Consider the following 3,910-nt stretch of genomic DNA (forward strand, 5'->3'; position numbering starts at 1 on the left):
GCGCGCGCGCTTTCGGCCGTGAAGAATTAATAACAATGGAGAGCGTAGCACCCACGCCGTGTGTAGCACTCCGAGAGAGAGAGAGAGAGAGAGAGAGAGAGAGAGAGTCGTGCGCCGCGCGCGATAAAAATACCTAATACTTACTCGCTGCTCTCCTCGGAAAATCGCCTTTTACGGATCGCCCCTCGGGAAACAAAGGGACGCGACGCGAGAGGAATATCATTTTTTCCCGATTCTTTATAGACTCTACATGCAAGAGCTTACGTAACCTTCGAAAATCCAAGAGCGTATACCTGACGTATCGCTGCTCATATCGCCGGGCGAATCTGGGCGCTGCCAAAAAAGGGCCTTCGCGCTCGTGTGTGTGCGTGCGCTGCAACAAAAGCATGACTCGAGAGAGTACCTTCTTCACATGATCCCGCAGCATCGCGGTCGAGGTAGACTGAGCGGCGAGTCGGCGCAGACGCAACGGCGGCCGACTCTCGGACGTTCGCAGACAGCGTGGCAGCGCGCTATATACTCTCTCGCCCTCTCTCTCTCTCTCTCTCTCTCTCTCCTGCAGGTGCTCGTTTGTTAACACCTACGGCAGACCCTCTTCTGAAGAAGATAGCCGGCTGGGGTCCCGAAACCCATTACTTTTTCCACGATGCCAAATTACGCCCCCGACCGGACCGCATTTTTTTCAAGTAGCATTCCTGCCCCCCCCCCTCTCTCTCTCTCCTGAGAATCGTTGCGCGAACTCTTTCTTCGCCGAAAAAAGAGTTTACGTGTATGTGTGTGCGACGGGCTTTTGCAGATTTCTCTCTTTCCGCGTTTCTCTCGCCTTAGCGAGTTGATTTTTCGACAGAAGGGCGGACTTTTCGGCGCTTTCTGCCATACGTACCCACATTCTTATTATTCTATACCCCGCGGTGCAGTATATATACAAGTGTCGCGTGCGCGGTCGGGGCGCGCGTGACTCGAGCTCATTGTTGCATCCAGATTTGATCAGAGGTTATATTTCTCTGCGTGTGTGTGTGTATGTGTGTCTCGCGAGCGCATATCGCGCATGTAATACACAGTAATGCTGTGTAATGATCTTCGCGTTATTCGGGCTGTATACGTGTGTCGAGGCTGGATCGCGAATTATACGAGCTCTGAAAAAATAGCGCAGTCATCCACAACGATAAAATACGCAATAACCCACGCAGGGCTGTATCGGAAACTCGATAGCGCTCATTGTCAAATCCATATATTCGCACTGCAGTGTGTGTAACTCACTCACTCTACACAATATCCATTATCATTTTTCCGTGTACACGCGACTCGTTTCCTGAGCGTCGAGCCGCACATATACGCATTTAAAAGCGGCTCTCGAAGTGTGCATTCACACACACACATACACATACTTGTCGGCAATTTCGTCGGTCGGCTAAGGAGCTCGAAAAGATCAGAGAGAATGAGAAGCGACGCGCGCGGCGTCGAAGAAAAAGGCGTAACAGAGAACCCCGCGCTCGCGCGCGCACTACAATTGCGGCTACATCGAAGGCAAATGAAATAAAAGTCAATCACGGCCTCAGCTCTCTCAAACCGGTTGTCGTGTCCCGCACTCCCTCTGTGTATATAATACGTATAATATCCGTGTACAACGCGCTTTGAAAGATGAAAGATCTCTCTGCGCGCATTCCAGACGAGGGCTGGTTATGTGTGTGCTGTATATTCAATATTGTGATGTACTAAGTATACACGGAGCTGTACACGTTGACTAGTGTGTGTGTGTGTGTGTGTGTGTGTACTCTTTTGCGATTCCATCTAATCTCACGCGAGAGAGCTGAGGATACGATGTGTGCGTGTGTGTGTGTGTGTGTGAATAATACCGATGCAGAAGCGCTGCGGGCGAGAAATTAGCCGCTGTGAGCCGCGGTTATTAGCTGTATACGCGGAGCTGGCGAGTGGCTTTAATGGACGCCTGAATCGATAATTATAGACGTTCGTTGTACGAGGAGCGATTATTCGGCTCTTTCGAATCTGTTTGTGTGTAGTTGCTCAATGAGTATCGGAAAAAATGTCGTTTCGATCGTTCGCTGTGAATTGTACTATATAGGCGAGCCTAAATTACCCAACGCTTTCAATTTGATTTAATTTCGCTCTTTATGTCATCAGCCGCGACTGTTGTGTCTCCACGCGAAAGTTGTAAGAGAAGCAATGTATGTTATTGAGAAACAACAAAGTCTCAAAAATTCAAACGACTCTCATTATGCATTGTGCAAATCCCGTATTTACATATGCTTAGCATATTTATTAACGCCCGTATAGGCGACTCGAACATTCGAATCGATAATTACACACACACACACACACACACACACAAGCGTTATTATTCCTCGTAAATTCAATTTAAATCGCAGTCGAGAGAGCCGCGAGCGTTCTCATCTTTCATTGTCGCGCGAGGATAGTAGGAAAAATTTTGTTTATTTAATAGCTTTTGTTCGCGTTAAACACACATCCATTATAAACTCATCGCGGCAGCCGCGTCGTGTTGCACACGTTGAAGTGGCGTAAAAGTTTCCAATGCAATTTCGCGCCTGCGCGAGCGGTCTATGCAAATGTAGATAGAGTAGTGTCTACGGTCAATAATGCGAGCTGTGTGTGCTTGATTTCTATTTTCGTGGGAAGGTGTACACAGGCTGACGTAAATATACGGGTATGTGCTCTACTGCTCTGGGTTGACTCGACCAGGAAGTCGACGTACACGTGTTCTAAAAATTATCGCGGGTCTATTACTAGTTCTTCGATTGATTCGACTTTTGCGTTTATTTTCAGCTTTGTTACAGAAAATAAAAGCTCCGATCCGCGAGATAAGATCCCAAAAAAGTCTTTTGCAAAAAGAGCGTATACGCCATGCGCGAAGATTCTCCCGTGAAATTTCGATCCAATAAAAGCTCGCGGTATAAAGCGGCTTCTCTTCTCCGCCGTCGCTGCTGCTCTCGCAGTTAATTAAAGTCAATGCATCACGCGTGATTTATCGCGCGGGCTTTAATCTGGACCGCTCAGCTCTCGCGACTTTAACGAGTCATCGGCACGAAAACCTCCCGATTATTTACGATAATCGTTTAGAAATCTTGTTATAAAGCTCGGCGCGCGCTTTTCAAAATATGCCTCGGCTCAAAATAAGGCCCATGACTTGGAAAAATTCGGAGCGGTCAAGTCTTGTTATATTCGGAGGAATTTAATTTTCTTCAAAGTGCAGTACATTCAATTTTGCCTCGTTATCAGTTCGATTATCCCTTACGGTTATACGCGTCCTCGTTTCGCTTCCGCCTGCGTGAGCTTTTTATCATCACAGGCTGTATAGCCATTTCAAAATTATCGTTAAAAATTCGAAACTCATTTCATGACTTATTACACGGCCGCGTTGTAACTCGAGCCATTCAGCGATATTTATGGTATCAAAATCGCTGCCATAACTCCGCTCCAAGTTTCAGCATTGTAGCAGCGTATGGGTATAAAATAAAAGGCGCGCAACACAATATATTATGACACGTACGACTGGACGGCGCGCGCAGCCCGCCGCCGTCTCGAAATTATTAGAAACCCATAAATTTAACTCACGAGCCATATAAACAGCGCTTAAATTCTCATGCCAATTTCCATCGACACGCGCTAGTGTTTATCGGCCAATTAGGGCTCGGTCACAACATTTTTCCCTCTTATAATTAATATACAGCTACGTGTACAGGTACAGCCCGCATAATTCACACGAGTATTACCTTCAGCTCCTCGATATATCGATATATCCATCAGCCGGTGCGCTTTCCCGCATAACAGAGCTGATATAGCTACATCTATACATACCAGGCAATAAAGATCGCAAAACTAATCCCAGAGAGGGAGGCGCTGAGCTTTCGTCGAGTGTCCGCTGCGCATAGAG

This window comes from Nasonia vitripennis, chromosome 2, assembly GCF_009193385.2.
Source record: "Nasonia vitripennis strain AsymCx chromosome 2, Nvit_psr_1.1, whole genome shotgun sequence".
Taxonomy (NCBI): Eukaryota; Metazoa; Arthropoda; class Insecta; order Hymenoptera; family Pteromalidae; genus Nasonia; species Nasonia vitripennis.